This window comes from Selaginella moellendorffii, unplaced genomic scaffold (genome assembly GCF_000143415.4).
Source record: "Selaginella moellendorffii unplaced genomic scaffold, v1.0 SELMOscaffold_32, whole genome shotgun sequence".
Classification (NCBI taxonomy): Eukaryota; Viridiplantae; Streptophyta; class Lycopodiopsida; order Selaginellales; family Selaginellaceae; genus Selaginella; species Selaginella moellendorffii.
In genome coordinates, this window is record NW_003314293.1 from 1,354,819 (window position 1) to 1,371,771 (window position 16,953).

At 35.0% G+C, this 16,953-nt stretch overlaps 1 pseudogene; it reads left to right on the forward strand.

Annotated features, from left to right (window-relative positions):
* The first annotated feature begins 6,751 nt into the window (after positions 1 to 6,751).
* On the forward strand, positions 6,752 to 8,499 carry LOC9638518 (annotated as a pseudogene).
* Positions 8,500 to 16,953: the final 8,454 nt, after the last annotated feature.

Consider the following 16,953-nt stretch of genomic DNA (forward strand, 5'->3'; position numbering starts at 1 on the left):
TGGTCAATGATTAGGTACTTTAAGATTTTTAACCATATTTATGTACTAAATTGTTTCTGAAGAAATTTCAAATGACACTAATCATCAAGTAGACTTTAAAAGTAAATTCTACAGCCAAAACAAATATGCCAAAAATTAAATATGAAGAATTAGACAAATGGTTTTCCAAATTAATTTTATCTCATCACATATATGTGATAACTTAAGCAGAATTTGATTTCAAAAAATAAGAACTCTTTAAAAAAAACTTAAATTAATATAAAAAATTAGAGAAAATTAAAACTAATTTTCTGTATAATATATTGCATATCTGCTTTCCAAAACACAAGTAATTATAATCTATTAGACATGATAGTAGCAATAAAGTTTTTTATAGAATAAGTAGAATAAAAATAAAATAATTTCATCAATACTAGTATACTAAATCAAGTTTTTGTTATTATTTTATTAAATTTAGTTTTATTTATCTTTGTTCTTTTATATATTAACCCTTTAAATAAAAATTTACATTTTAAAATTATTAATGTAAGAAGCTATGAGATAAAATACATATTAAAAATAAGGAATTAAAATAAATAATGTCAAAGGGAGAAAGAAGAAATATAAATTTATAATTATTATAAAAACTATTTTAAGCTTATGATAATGATAGAGGCTGTCAAGCATAATAATTAACATTTGATTTGGTGTATCTCATAAAAAATTTGGATTTCATTTAAATTTTAAAGCACTATTTTATATAAACAAATATTTCACTATAAAGTTTATTTTATGGAAAAGTAAACATGCATATCAACTATAGAATATTGACTAAAGCTAACATTAGAAATAAAAAAATTTATTCTCAAATAACAAGTCCATAATAGCTTAAAAAAACTTTCTTTTGAAAAAAATCATGTGGAAGTTTTGGTGGATAATGGGTGGTTAACATAATTAGTTAAAGAGGGAAGATAATGGCATGACAATGTTTATAAATTTAAAATTTTATTAAAATATTTACATAGCAAAAGAATGTTTTCTGTGGCTCTGACATGTTTTTCTAATTGAAATTTTCATACACAACAAGAATCTTTTTTGGTGCTAGCTAGTCTAATTTATAATTGAGTTTAACTATTATGCTCATAATTATAGGATTATAGCAAATATAAATAACGTGGTAATATGTATGCTAACATAAAGTGCATAAATATTGATTAGTAAGTTTATGCTTTTTGCCATAAGCACTAGATAACAAATGAACTACAAACACTAGGAAAAGAGCAAATGCAAAATAATGAAAACATATGTAAATAAAGTAAAACTCTTTTAAAGTGTTAAACTTAAGATTGAGTTGCAACATTGAGAGCAACATATTCTATATGTTATATGGGTTGTAATCGACAAAGAGAGAAAGCAAGTGTTACATTATTTAAAAATTAAATACAAGGAAATCTAAATTGGCAACTTTATATAATAAATTTAATGAAGTAAGATGGGTCAAGAAGAGTCATTATAGTGAAGCAAAATATAGATTGCTTAAACTAATGTTGGGCCTAGACAAGTTTATATCACTTGAGAAGTAATTGAACTTTCTTCTTTTCATTATTACTTTCCATTATCTCTAACTAGGTTTTCATTCAAATATTTGATAATTAAGGTTTAGCAATGGTCTTCTTGAAGCATATAAATAAGCAATATCAAAGTCTTTAAATTTGTAAAGGTTCATAATGTATTTTCCCTCTTTTTGTTTATATCAGATAAAAAAGAAGATCAAATTTCTTGATGTTAAGTGCTCTCTAGAAAGGATGGTGAAAAAAAAAAAAAGCTTAAAGTGTTCAAAGTGTTTATTGTTTTCTCCTACTTTACAACCCTTTTGAATATAACAAACATTGAGCCTTGAAAGTTTGTTTACTTGTAAGTGTTAATTTAATTTTTGATTACAACTTTTAGTGTTTTACAAATTCACTAATTTAACAAGAGTTAATAGTTGTATGGAAGGTGGTTTTACTTGCTGAGGGTATATTGAATGCATAGTGATGGATCTATTAGACACACTCTAACCACATATGGCATGGACAAGCTTATTATTCCATCTTAGTATGCTCATCAACTTAGCTTGTTTATTATGGCATAAATAACTATATCATTCCATTTTTAAAGATTATTCAACAAAAGTATTAAGAAAAATGGAATTTAACATGTACATACTCTTCCTCAAAGAAGTAGAGTATATAGATTGTAAAACATATTACATTATTGAGATTATCGTAACAATAACTTAGTATAATAAAATGTATTGAGAGACAAAGATTAATTATAGAGTAGATATGTTTTGGCATGTTTTTTTGCCTTTGATAAACTGATGAGTTGAATCTATTTTTGCTCAAAGAATTTTAGAGATAGCATTGATTAGCATTTGTTAAGTAGTTTCTAGTTTATAATAATAAGGAGAAACTGCTGAACTTTGTGGATCTTGCTAATTGATGTTATCAAATAAAGGTAATCTCAGTTTTTCACTATACATTATTTTGAATTTTGTTTGCAATATTGAGTCACCCAATAGGTGCACGATATATATTAGGTTAGGGAAGAAGGTAAGCATAACACTTATTTTTTTCCTCACTCAAAGAAGCCTTGTGAAAATAAAACTTTCTTTACTATAACATGTTTCTATTCTATTTAAATCTTATTTTAAAATCCAATTTTCTTCTTAAAATAATAAGTCTATTTTTCACATATTTATTTAAACTTTGTAAGTTTTCTAATTTCTCTTTTTTATATCGATTTTTTATTTATTTATGAATACTCTTCAATCCCAATATAAAGCATAGAAGAAAATGCTATGTTTTGAAAATTTCAAAGGGGAAAAGCTATTATAAGCTCTTAAGACACATCAAAAAGGGATTAAGCCAACTTAAAAAATAGACAAAAAATTTAATTTCAAAGAAGAAAGTTTGCACACTTCATCTTGTTACTCCTTTTCAAATAAAGGAAAATGTGAAAATTTCTTAAAGAGAGTTATTCCTTCGGTAGAAAAATATATAAGTCCAAGAAAGAAAAGTTAATAGTTAGCATATCAACACCTTAGCTCCAAAGTAAATGTATAATATAATATAGTCTAAAGATTTCTAAATTTAATTCAAATTTACAGTTTTATCTTATAATCACTCTTTAGCATTTTTATGATGCCTCAAGATATGGGGGAACACCATCTTTAGTATCCCTTCTTTGATACCCATTAAGTCCCTTTCTATTCACAACAATGTTTGTCAAATTTATTATTGAGAAAGGGCTCAAAAACTTATCTATTAAATCCCATTAATTTTTCAAACTGTAGCTAAAGTAAAGTTCTAATAAACCATGCAAAATATCCAATAATACTATTCACATTTGGATTAAGAACATTGACCATTTAATCTTCTAGATAAATTAGAGCTAACTATTGAACATTTCACTAAATCATTAAACTTCTCCATTCATGTTCACTCTAACCTTAAATTCTTTAGTATTTACATTATCACCCACTATATGGAAATAACATTTTTTAATCATATTAATTCTTTGGAATCTTCCCCCTATTATCCCATAAGGACTTACTAAACCCCTTAAGGTTTGGAAGCAAATTGCTTTGGGCTTTCACCCCACTCTATAATATGTTTATCTTTAAATATATCAAACTTTGGACTTGGTCTTAAATATGGTCTCAAACTTGGTCTTAAATTCAATCTTGGACTTAGTTTTAAACTTGATTTTAGACTTAATTTTGAACTCGATCTTAGAGTTGTTTTAGACTTGGTCTTAAACTCTATTTCAACACGTCCATGTACCACATATTAGTTATTTTTTTGTCCCTTTTTAAAAACTTGCTTATTAATTGTTTTGTGCCCATTCTTTAAACACTTCTTTCAGAGTTCCACTCCCACTCTCGACTTTTTAAGTTAGAGCTTTTAGTCTAAATATATTATGCTTATTAAACTTTTACTTTAGCCACTGCCACATTATTCACCTTCGACTCTACTTTGAGATTTAAAGATTTGTGTTTTATAATTTTTTAATGACTAATCTAGCTTGATATCTAAGTAGTTTTTCCCCTTTCTAAGCCTTTAGTACTACACCATAGTTGCTACCCTCTTCTTTATAGCTATGCTATACACGAGTCATATATCAAATAATATTTTAGAGCTAAAAACATGTAAGCAAGATATTAGAGCTAAAATTCTCACTTTATCTAATTTTGTATTTTCAATAGCCATATAGGATAGAGAGAAGCTAGTGCCATATAAGGTTGAGATATTTACCATGTAAGAGTGAAATATTAAATTTATAAAGGTTTAAATAAAAGCATTTCTCACCCAAGTCCCCAAGTTTTTAATTCAAACCCACCCCCCCACCCCCTAAATTATATCCATATGATAAATGCAAAATTATGAGATAATGTTTTGAGTAAGTTTTATGACATTTTAGGCTATAATAGATTTGAGTGTCATTTAAGTGTTCATCACTATTTTCAATCGTAAATCTAGCCATTTGGAGGAAAAGGAACTCATCTCATTGCTTTATTTCATCTATATTCTTGAATTTAGAAAGGAGCTTAATAAAACTATATAAGTAAATTATTTTTTCAGTTCAACTATCTATTAAGTTACATGTCATTATAGGGTCAAAATATCTCAAAAGTGGCTAAGAAAAGTAAAGAAGTTAGAAAGAACATATTAAATCTTAAGATATGCTATTGTTTTCAAAAGAAAAACATTTTTTTCCTTATATTTTTTACATTTTATCACAAAATTTATCATTCAACCAATTATAAAGCTCAATTAACACAATATACATATACAAAGTATATTGCATACCACTTTTTTGTATGTTAAAAAAATAATTAAAAAACCGTTAAGATTATTTGTGGGGGCATAAATCACTTGACTTGGACCAATGTTGTAAATTAGTATTAGAATTTGTTTAACAAATCCAAAATCATAAGCATTTTTGAAGTGATTTTTGTTGCGAAAGAAACACATGAGAAACAAAAAAAATTAAAAGTAACAAAAAGGGCTATAAGGAAAAAGGGAAAAAATAACAATAAATAAAAAAGAAAGAAGCAATAACTACCAAGAAAAAAGAGAGAAAAGAAGTAGTAGTCGAAAAAGATGAAGAAATAAAGAAGAAGAAATTAGAAGTTTTGGAAAAAAAAGATAAGGAAAAGGAAATAATAAAAAAAACTAATTTGTTGCATATTGTATGCAACAACACTTGATTTACTTAATAATAGTGTTTTTCTTGTTTAGTATTATTTATTAATATAATTGATCAATCAAAAATTTATAATTTATAAATACAAGATTATTTTTTTTGCACACCATTATATGGTAGAATAAACTAGAATATACTAGAAAGTGTTTAGGAAATTTTAAAATTTATAAACATGTTTATAAATTATAAATATAATATTAATCTAAATGAATAACAATTTTTAAATAATAAAATATCCCAGAATATCTAGATATATTTTTTATGTATCTATCAGCTCCCTCTCTTGGATAAAAAATTTTTAGATGTTAAAGGTTTTCTAGTCTCCTTGCATTTTTTCTTGCTAGGGTTTGCCCAACACCCAGCACCTATAGCTTATTATGAAGAGTGGAGAAGGTTGGAGATGGCTCCTCCATGCTAGATATGCTCTTCTTGGCAAAAAAGAATAAGAATTATCACTTAAGCTAAGAGTTTACTTTGTGTTTGTGGCTATTGTAGGGAGAGTGTTGGCACTGCTTTCATCAGCCTCAGGGTTTATAGTGAATTCTCATGTCACAAATTGGCATTTACAAATCTTTTTTCTGCCATGTTCATCGAGTGTAATATGTGTGATCCAGGTGAGAAAGAGAGACTAAGGCATTTCTTTTTTCTCGTATCTATCCCAGAGCAAGTTACTAAGGCATTCAAGGTGCACAAAACAATGTTTGAGAGACTAGATGTATATGTTAACTATGTAGTCATTGCTGCGCAAAGGGACTTCCTCAGCACTGCAAAATGGTGCAAGGTTTAAACCCATCAAATGCACAAGCCAAATAGTAAGTCTCAACTCTCATAATTTTTTCATTCCACATTCAGGATCTCAAGAGAGCACACTCTAGCCATAAGAATCTGATGCAGGAGAGGAAGAACACCATGCTAAACTTAATGGTTTATGACTTTATGAGAGAAATGACAAGTTGTTTGGAAGCAATTGAGGAGGATTGGGTGCTGGGAATTGTGAGTATTTGGAATATTTACACTTATTTCTCTGCTGATGTTGAAGTTCCAGAAGAAGAATTGAGTTCTGAGTGAAGGCGTGGTGCTCATATCAAATTTCACTGCTACTGCATCCAATGGGTTGGGTATGTGGGAGCTAGGATTGTGTGTATCTTGGAGCCAATGGCAATGTTGTAGCATGTTTCCTTGATAAATTTGGTTACTTATCTTTTTCAGTCTAACAAGAGACAAAGGTTTCATAGGCATTAGTATCCAGTTTAACTCTAGTTCAAAAAGCAATTTGCTCTTTACTGTGTTAATAAATTATGTTTACTACTTTCCTTTGAAGTTTTCGCCTGGATCTTGAGACCACATTAAATAACGTAAACCTTTATTTATCATTATGTTTCTAATTACGCACTATTTAAAAAAAAGTGGTTTAACAGCTAGCATATATGTACAAACATAAACTTATTTTGCACTCTCGGTAAAGAAAAAATCCAAATAAATAGGAATAAGAACCAACCTAGCAAGTTCTGATTTTGGTTTGAAAGTTTGGCTGAAGTGTCGGCGGTGCCCACGATGCGAGAGAACGCGTTCAAGCCCTAGCCAGCGTTCCATGCGGGGGCCGATCGCCAATGCCAGAGGACGATGCATATCGATTCGAGGTCACGGGGCCAAAGCGCAAGCATTTCAACTGGTAAAGAATTTCGCCGCCCTAGCTGCATTGCTCTGTTTGAAGCGATTCTTGGCGGGCTGGGTGTGTGATTTTGGCAGTAGAATCCCGTTTCGATTGATTCCAATCGCCCCCGAGAGAATTCTCAGCTACCCTAGGCTTGTCTTTGGATCATAGCCTTTCATTTGTCCCATTTTGGTGTCTCTTTCGTTCACTTGCGTGATAAGGGCTGATTGATAAGTAGCTAGAGTTATTTCGATGGCTAGTCTTTAGTGGATTGGTCCTCACTTCTCCATTCTTTTTTTTTTTGTTGTTTCGCAAAGCTTGCTTGGGCTTTTGTCTACTTTTTTGTTTCATTGCTGCTAAAGACTTGGTCCGGTTAGAGTTCTCGTCCTTTAAAAGCTTTTTATCTCGAGTCCTCGCGAGTTCTTACCATACATTCTTTCCAGGGATGTTCCGGACGACAAAAGAGCAATCTTGGCATGCCTTGTGTCAAGCGTGTACTCACTCCAGCACGACAGATCGAAAAACTACACAGGAACTCCGCAAGCTCTCGCTCCTCCCTGGTGGACGTCCTTCAACTACGAGCTCCTCGACGTGATCCTCGGCAATGACAAGCTCCGGATCAACGGCGCAGTGTTCGTGTGGAACTACAAAAACCACTGGAAGCCTGCCAGAGCTCCGATGGTGGTCCTGGCGCTCAGAGGCACGGACAGCCTAACCAGCGACTACATCGTCGACTTCAAGATCGCCAACCAGGAGCTTTACAAGACAGGCAGGTTCACAGCCGCGTACAACGCTCTCCGAAACGCCGTCGCATGGCATGGCAAGGACAACGTTTGCATCACGGGGCACTCGCTCGGATGATGGCATCGCAGGGCCAGTTCGTCGAGGCTCATCTCTTCAATCCGCCATTCTCGTCCTCGACCGCTCCATACAAGTCACTCTTTGGTGCTGAGACTTACAGCAATCTCCAAGAGGTTTACACCGTTGCAAAGGCCGGGCTCGTCAACTTACTGGTGGATGCCGCAAAGAGAAGGGAGTCCGAGGCAGAGTTTGCGGCACTTGGAAGCTGGTACCCGGACATGTATGTTCATCCCAGTGATCCGGTATGCTCGGGCTTTCTCGAGCACTTCAAGAACTATCAGTATATGCTACAGGGGAAGTACGCGAGATTGGCGATGCCTCACGAATCCATCCGGGGCGTGCTCTGCTCCTCCAAAGCGAAGCCGCATCACCTCATCCCCTCGGCAAGGCTTCACGTCCCAGCGGATGAAGGCAAAGCTGCGAGTGCTCGAGACGCTCATTCTCTTACACAGTGGTGGTCGGATGGAGCAGTCGTCCAGGTGCAATTTGTCAACTTGACAGGTCAAGAACACTTGGATCATCCGCTGCAAATCCCGTTTGGGGGGATAAGCGACGAAGCTATGGTGTAGTACGCGGCTACATATTTTCTCTGTGCTCAAAGAGCCCGAGAAAAAAGTTTTTATTTTTTCCTGTGCTAGACCAAGGTTTGAAGAGAACGCGGCGTGTTTTCGACGTTCAATCTTACTGGAAGAACGTCACAGGTGGATGTTTACCACGTCATGACTTTACAATGAACACTTTCATTGTCTGCTCGAGCCAAAGCCTTCAAGCTCGCGTTTGTTTTTGTTAGATGGTTAAAGAGAGAACGAGGCCGGATAATGAGGGTTGGCGGTTTCAACTGGAGAAGCACAAACCAGTGAGGACAGATAATGGAGAATAACTTCAGAAAGAAGAAGCTGAGCTTCCCGAAAATGAGATTTTTTAATCGATCAAGCGTTCACTCTGCTTCCGCGAAAGTTAGGTTTTTTATGGGGCTCCTTGCATCCCTTTTGCAGTACTATAAGGTCACTCTTCTAGGTATTGCCCTTGTGATGAAGAAACGGAGACATGAAGCGCCTGTGTTGCTGCAAGACGACGTTTTGGAGACGGTTCTCAGCTATGTGGACCTGGCCACACTAGCGACCTCATGCTCCGCCGTTTGCAAGTCATGGAACGCCATCATCGGCGATCCATCCTTTCGCCGCCGCTGGTGCCAAAACAGTGGCCACAAGGAATCCTTGCGGCTTATGACTAGCTCCTTCGACTACGGCGAGCGTTGCCACGCCTGGGATCCATCACGGCCCCAACGCAGCGTGGAGTTTCCGTTGCCCCACAAAACGGAAGAATTTCCTAACGCTCAAGTGGTTGCTTCCGCGGGTGGCCTGGTATGCGTCTTCAGGACGCACAGGGGCATGGTTGATCCTGCTGATGATGTGTTTCACCTGGTGGTGGGGAATCCAGTGACCCAAGAGTGGAGCGAACTACCACCGCTCCATTGGGAGGACAGAGAAAGATGCACTTTAGCGGGAGTGATCGACTTTGCCATGTTCGTCGACAAGAATGGCTTCAAAGTCGGTCTGCACTACACCGCTGTCGACTTCTCAGGCCACTGGTGCTGCATCTACGACTCGGCAACGCGCTCCTGGTCTTCTCTCCCCAAGCTCCCGTTCTCGCCAGCCTACGTCAAAATGAAGGCGCAGCGGCTTTCAGATTACAGGGTGGACGTGGCACCCCCTGCCGTATTCCCAGGCTTGGACGATTACTTCTACGATCTCACCATCCTGGGATTTTACGACTTTGGCCGCGCCAGGTGGAGCACCGGGGAAGTCGTGCGCAGCCTGAGGATTACAACAGGCCTGGAAGACAAGGTTGACCCGGATGGAGAGATCCTGCGCTGCGTCTTGCCGCTCCCGGGACTGTGCACCGCGAGGCTGTGGGAGTACAATGGCCAGCGATACTTGGCAAGTGGCTGGGTGTATGCGGGAGGCTACCGCGAGGCAGGGGAGTCCGGAGTTGATGGCTATGGCGTGTGGAAGGTTGACGACAAGGGTGGCTTGGTTGCCGTCTCTGCAAAGACCCATAAATCGATCCTTCGTCAAGTGTACGCTGGGCAGCGCTTTTTCGGAGCGGTTTTCCGTTGTTCTGTTCATGCAGAGGCCAATCTGGTGATCTTTTCAGAGATAGGGATCATGTTTGTTTACGACTTGAGCACAGGGGATTGGGGCGGAGTAGGGGGGCACGTAGATGAATATTCACAAGCAGTGATTTTTCGCCCGTCCCTCAGGGCACCTAGATGATCCAGAAAGGAGGATGAACGCCACACAAACAGGTATTGTTAATCCTAGAGTACATAAATTGCAAGATATATTACATTATTGAGATTATTGTAATAGTAGCTTAGTATAATAAAATGTATTGAGAAGCAAAGAGTGGATAAATTTTTGCTCGTTTTTTGCATTTTATGAGTTGAATATATTTTTATTCAAAGAGTTTTAAAGATGGCACTAATTAATATTTATTAAGAAGTTTCTAGTTTATAACAATAATAGAAATTGTTGAACTTTGTGAATTTCATCAATTGATGCTATTAAATAAAGGGTAATATCGTTTTTTCACTATGCATTTTTTTGAATTTTTTTTGTAATGTTGAGTCAACCAATAGGTGTATGACATACATTAGATTAGGGAAGAAGGTAGATATAATATTTATTTTTTTGCTTATTCAAAGAAATTTTGTGAGAGTAAAATTTTCTTTACTATAGCATGCTCTTTTCCTTAATTTTCTTTTTAGGGTAATAAGTCCATTTCTCACATCTTTATTTAAATCTTTGTAAGTTTTTTAATTTCTTTTTTTTACTACAAAAATATTAAATCTATAAATATTCTTCAATCTCAATATAAATCATAGATGAGAATGCTATATTTTGAAGATTTCAAAGGGGAAAGGGGATTGTAGGGATTAGCTTTTTTTAAAACATATTAAAGAAATATTAAGCCAACTTCAAGAATAAATAAAAATTTAATCTCAAAGAAGAAAGTTAATACACTTTATCATATTACTTCTTTTCAGATAAGGGAAAATGTGAATTTTTTTTAAAAAAGAATCATTCCTTTGGTAAAAAAATACATAAATCTAAGAAAAAGAAGCTAGCATGGTAGCACCTTAGGAAACTAAAAAAAAAGGTATAATATAAAATAGTTTAAAGATTTCTAAATTTAATTCAAATTTACACTTTCATTTTATAATCAATTTTTAACATCCTTATGATGCCCCAAGATATGGGGGAATATAATTTCTCCTTCTTTGATCCTTATTAAATTATTTTTTGTTCACAACAATATTTGCCAATTCTGTTATTAGAACAAGTTCCAAGAGTTAATAGGATTTAATGAATAAGTTTTTAAGCCTTCCTCACCACATAGCTATACTTTTAGTTATTAAGCAAAAGGACCATTCATTTTTTATTAAATTCCCCAATCATGTATTTAAAGTAAAGTTCTGATGAGTTATACAAAATATTCAAATAGTGCTACCCACACTTGAATTAAGAGCATTGACCATTCAATCTCCTAAAAAAGATAGAGCTAAATATTATACATTTCAACAAATCATTCAATTTATCCATTCATGTTTATTTTAACCTTGGACTCCTTAATATTTACATCATCACCCACCATATGAAAATAACCTTTTTTGGTCATATTGATTCTTTAGAATCCTCCTCTTATTATCCCATAGAAACTTATTAAACCCCTTAATGTTTAGGAAAAAATTGCTTTGGGCTTTCACCCCACCTTCAAATATGTTTGTCCCTAGATATATCAAGCCTTATAAGTTATAAGTTATTAGCCTTATAAGTTATTTGATACATAATTTATATATGGCATGGCTATCAAGAAAAAGGCAGTAATCATAATGTAATATTGAGGCTTAGGGGAAAAACATATTTAAAAGCTAAAAACACCTAAGTAAGATTTTAGAGCTAAAATTCTATCACAATATTTAATTTTGTGTTTTCAATTGCTATATAGGATAAAGAGAAATTAGTGCCATAAGGTTGGGGTGTTTACCATGTAGGAGTGAGGCATAAAATTTATGGAGGTTTAAATAAAGGCACTTCTCACCCAAGTCTTTAATTCAAACCCCATATTTATATGATAAATGGAAAATTATGAAGTAAATTTTTATGTAGATTTTATGACATTTTAGGCTATAATAGATTTGATTGTCATCACTTTTTTCAATTGCAAATTTAGCCATTTGGAGAAAAAGGAACTCATCCTATTGTTCTATTTCATTAGTGTTCTTAAGTTTAGAAAAGAATTTAATAAAACTATACAAATAAGTAATTTGTTGAGTTCAACTATCTATTAAGTTGCATTTTATTATAGGGTTAAAATATCTCGAGAATGGTTAAGAAAAGTAAAGAAGTTAGGAAAAACATATCAAATTTAAAAGTATGCTATTTTTTTAAAAAGAGAAACATTCTTTCCTTATATTTCTTAGATTCTATCACAAAATTTATTCAATCAATTACAAAACTCAATTATTATTTTATATATCCTGAGGGCCAAGTGTATGGCTACGATGTCGTATACTAATATTAGCATAATAGGATTTTGGTAGCTGTCAGATTGGTTTCAATCCAGACCACTCACTCTTGTATATAAGCTAAGGTTTTTGGGTTAATTGATATGCACGTTTCTATATTCCCTTTCCATATTCCATGCACTCACATTGGTGGAGGTAAGGGGCACCTTTGATTGTCCCTGAAGAGTGTTTGGATTTGAGATTTTGGTTTAGATCTAGCTTTTGCATTGTTTAGATCTAACTTTTTCCATTTCCTTCCTTTTGTTCTTTCTTTTTAGGATTTTGGTTTAGATCTAGCTTTTTGCATTGTCTAAATTTATCATTTCCTTCTAGCTTTTTTCTCTTTTTTTGCTCTTTCTTTTTCATTCATTTTCATGGTAGATCAACAATCTCCTCTAACTCGAGTAGTAGTTGGTACAATTGCTTAATGCTATGTGCTTGCAATTGAACAACCAAACTCAATTGATGGCAGCATTCACGGCACGTGGTACAACTCCTGCTCTTGGTGCCAATCCTTGCATTCGGCCGGAGTTCTTTCGCAGGAATCCTAGGGATGATGTGTACCATTGGTTTAATCACTTCATGGTGATTGCCATATATCATTCTTGGGATGATGCTCGCTATTTGTGTGGGTTTCCCATATGTCTCCAAGGGACGGCATTGCAGTGGTACAATGGTTTGAGCGCAACCACTCGTGAGGATTGAGTATTCTACAAATTGATCATGACAAACTTGTAGTTGTTCTAAAGTTCCTTACTCTGAAGTGTGTGAATGATGTGCAACGCTTCTTGGGCAAGGTGCAATATCTTGGTTGTTTTGTAGATCATCTTTCTGATCACATTGCACTGTTGCGAGCGTTGCTAAAGTCATCAATATCATCTTTCATCTGGTCTCTAGATTGTGAGTGGGCGTTCAAGGATCTCAAAGAGCTATTGACGACTCCTCTGATTTTGGCATATCCTAACTACACTTGACCTTTATTTTGCGCATGGATGCTTATGACATTGATCTTGGAGATGTGTTGATTCAAGAGAGCTTGAGTGTGCCTGATCAGTGCCATCCCATTATGTATATAAGCCATACATTACAACCAGCAGAAATGAACTACTCCACGACAGAGAAGGAGTGTTTAGTAGCAATTTAGGGTTTCAAGAAACTTCATGCATATCTACATGGTTCTCGGACGTTACTTGAAGGTGATCATGCTGTTGTTACTTCATTATTAAAGCAGAAGAACCTAGTTAGTCATACTGCTTAATAGGCGTTGAAGCTTTAGATATATGATTTTGATGTTATTCATCGCCCTGGGAGTTCTTTGGCTGATGTTGATGCCCTTTTTCGAGCTCCTCTTTCTTCTCCATTCTCTTCTCATGTTTCTGACGAGCCTGTTGTTTTAGCCTCTGTGGATTTTCTATACGAGGATTCTGTGCCGTTGACAGTTGTTGTACTTGACGTTCAGTGTCCACAAGGCGTAGAGCAAGATCTACCTTCTCTTGATGAGGTTCGCGAGGCTCAAAAGATTGAGCTGTGGATTCGAAGACTTTGAGATGGGTTTAAGAATCTTGCATCACTTGCTGATGACTTGCCTTTCTGGCATTTATATTCTCAATATCACCTTGAAGACGGCCTTCTTTATTTTGTGGGGACGGATCCTAATGATCATTTACGGCTAGTGGTGCCTTCTATCTTTATTCCGCGGTTTCTCTATGCCTAACATGATTCTGGTGGGCATATGGGACATCGTCGCGTAACCAAGAAGCTGCGTAGGTCTTTCTATTGGCCGGAGATATAATGTGATATTATCCGGTATGTGCATAGCTGCGTTTGGTGCCAAGCTCGTAATACTCCCCTTCGGGTTGCAGAAGGACCGTTGGAGTCAATTACAATTTCCCGTCTGTTTGAGTTGGTGACATTTGATCTTATGGGACCTTTTCCACGATCGACTATTGGCAATGAGTATGTTATTATTGCTTCTGACTACTTGACTCGTTGGGTGGAAGTTGGTGCTCTTGCTAGCGCCTCTGCAACTGTTGTTGGATACTTCCTCCTCAATCGAGTGGTGTTTCAACATTCTTGTCCAGAGCGAATTCTTTCGAATAGAGGTCCTACATTTATGGCTGAGGCATTTCATGTTTTGATGTCTCGGTTGGGGATACGCCACACTTTCACGAGTACTTATCATCCACAATTAAACGGTCTGGTGGAATAACTCATTTGGACATTCAAGGGGATAATTGCAAAGTATGTGAACTTTTAGCATTCGGATTGGGATGGTTATTTGCCGTCTCTTCGGTATGCATATATCACAAGGGTGCAGAGTTCTATTGGTGCTTCACCATATAAATTCCTATATGGTCATGATCCAATATTACCAATGGAACTAGGTTTACCTTCGCGATTGCCATGAGTTGCAAATATTAAGTTGTGGGATCAGTATTTGACAAGCATTCTTCCACTTGTCCAAGCGGAGTTTGCCAAACACTTAGGCCACGTACAAGTGGGACAACAACGGTGGTACAACTCCCATCATCGTCCACCTGCAGAGTACAAAGTGGATGATTTGGTGTTAGTTTATTTTCCCTATCTTATGGTACGTGGTTTATCTAAAAGGCTCTTTGCACAATGGAAAGGACCATATTGGGTGTTATGGCAAGTTGGACTACAAGTTTATGAGGTTCGGCATGATATCCAGCAGGCTGATCTTCCAGAGATTGTGTATGTGCAGTAGTTGAAACGCTTCATACAAAGGGATCAGGAGCAGTTAATACCACCTACAGATCCACCGATGCCTCCTCTTGACATTCCTCTAGATCCCGGCCTGTCTACAAGAGAACCCTAATGCTCTTCCATTATTCTAAGAGGAGGGGATGATGTGAGGGCCAAGTGTATGGCTACAATGCCATATACTAATATTAGCATAATGGGATTTTGGTAGCCATTGGATTGGTTTCAATCTAGACCACTCACTCCTGTATATAAGCTAGGGTTTTTGGGCTAATTGATATACACATTTTTGTATTCCCTTTTTATATTCCATGCACTCACTATAATATATATATATATATATATATATATATATATATATATATATATATATATATATATATATATAGATAGATAGATAGATAGATAGATAAAGTACATTGCATGCCACTTCTTTGCATGGTAAAAAAAACAATAAGAAAAACCAGTAAAATTATTTATGGGAGCATAAAGTCGCTTGATTTGGATCAATATTATAAACTAGCATTGAGATTGATTTAACAGGTCTAAAATTCATAAGTGTTATTGTGCTGCAAAAGAAACACATGAGAAAAAAATAGAAGTAATAAAAAAAGCTATAAGAAAAAAGGGAAAAAAAGTAACAATAAAAAAGAAAGAAGTAACAACTACTAAGAAAAAAGAGAGAGAAGAAGTAGTAGTCATAAAAGCTGAAGTAATAAAGAAAAAAAATTAGAAGCTTTGGAAAAACATGAGAAGGAAAAAGAAATAATAAAAAAAACTAATTTGTTGCATATTGTATGCAACAACACTTGATTTTCTTAATAATAGTGTAATTCTTGTTTAGTATTGTTTAATAATATAATTGATCAATCAAAAATTTATAATTTAAAAATATAAGATTAATTTTATTGCACACCAATAAAATAGAATATACTAGAAAGTGTTTAGAAAAATTTATAATTTATAAACATGTTTGTAAACTATAAGAATAAAAACTATTAAATAGTAGAATATCCCAGAATATCTAAATATATTTTTGATGTATTTATCAACTCCCTCTCTTCAATAGAAAAATTTTGGATGTTAAGGGCTTTCTAGTGAATAAAGTTTCCTTGCATTTTTTCTTGCTAGAGTCTGCCCAACACCCAGCACCCATAACTTATTATGAAGAGTGAAGAAGGTTGGAGATGGCTCCTCTATGCTAGATATGGCATTGCTATGTCCTCTTCTTGGCAAGAAAGAATAAGAATTCTCACTCAAGCTAAGAGTTTATTTTGTGTTTGTGGCTATTATAGGGAGAGTGTTGGCACTACTTTCATTAGCTTCAGGGTTTATAGTGAATTCTCATGTCATGAGTTTACATATCTTTTTTCTGCCATATTCATCAAGTGCAATATGTGTGATCCAAGTGAGAAAGAGAGACGTAAGGCATTTCTTTTTTCTCATATCTATCCTAGAGCAAATTACTAAGGCATTCAAGGAGCACAAAACAATGTTTGTGAGACTGGATGTATATATTAACTATGTGAGCATTGCCGAGCAAAGGGACTTCCTCAGCAATGCAAAATGGTGCAAGGTCTTGAGTGTGAACCCATCAAATGCACAATCCAAGTAGTAAGTCTCAATTCTCACAATTTCCTCATTCCACATTCTGGATCTCAAGAGAGCACACTCTAGCCATAAGAATCTGATGTGGGAGAGGAAGAACATTGTGCTAAACTTAATGTTTTATGACTTTATGAGAGAAATGACAAGTTGTTTGGAAGCAATTGAGGAGGATTGGGTGTTGGGAATTGTGGGTATTGGAATATTTACACTTATTTCTCTGCCAGGATTTAGATGAAGTGATAGTGAAGTTCTAGGAGAAGAATTGAGTTCTGAATTAATGTGTGGTGCTCATATCAAATTTCACTGC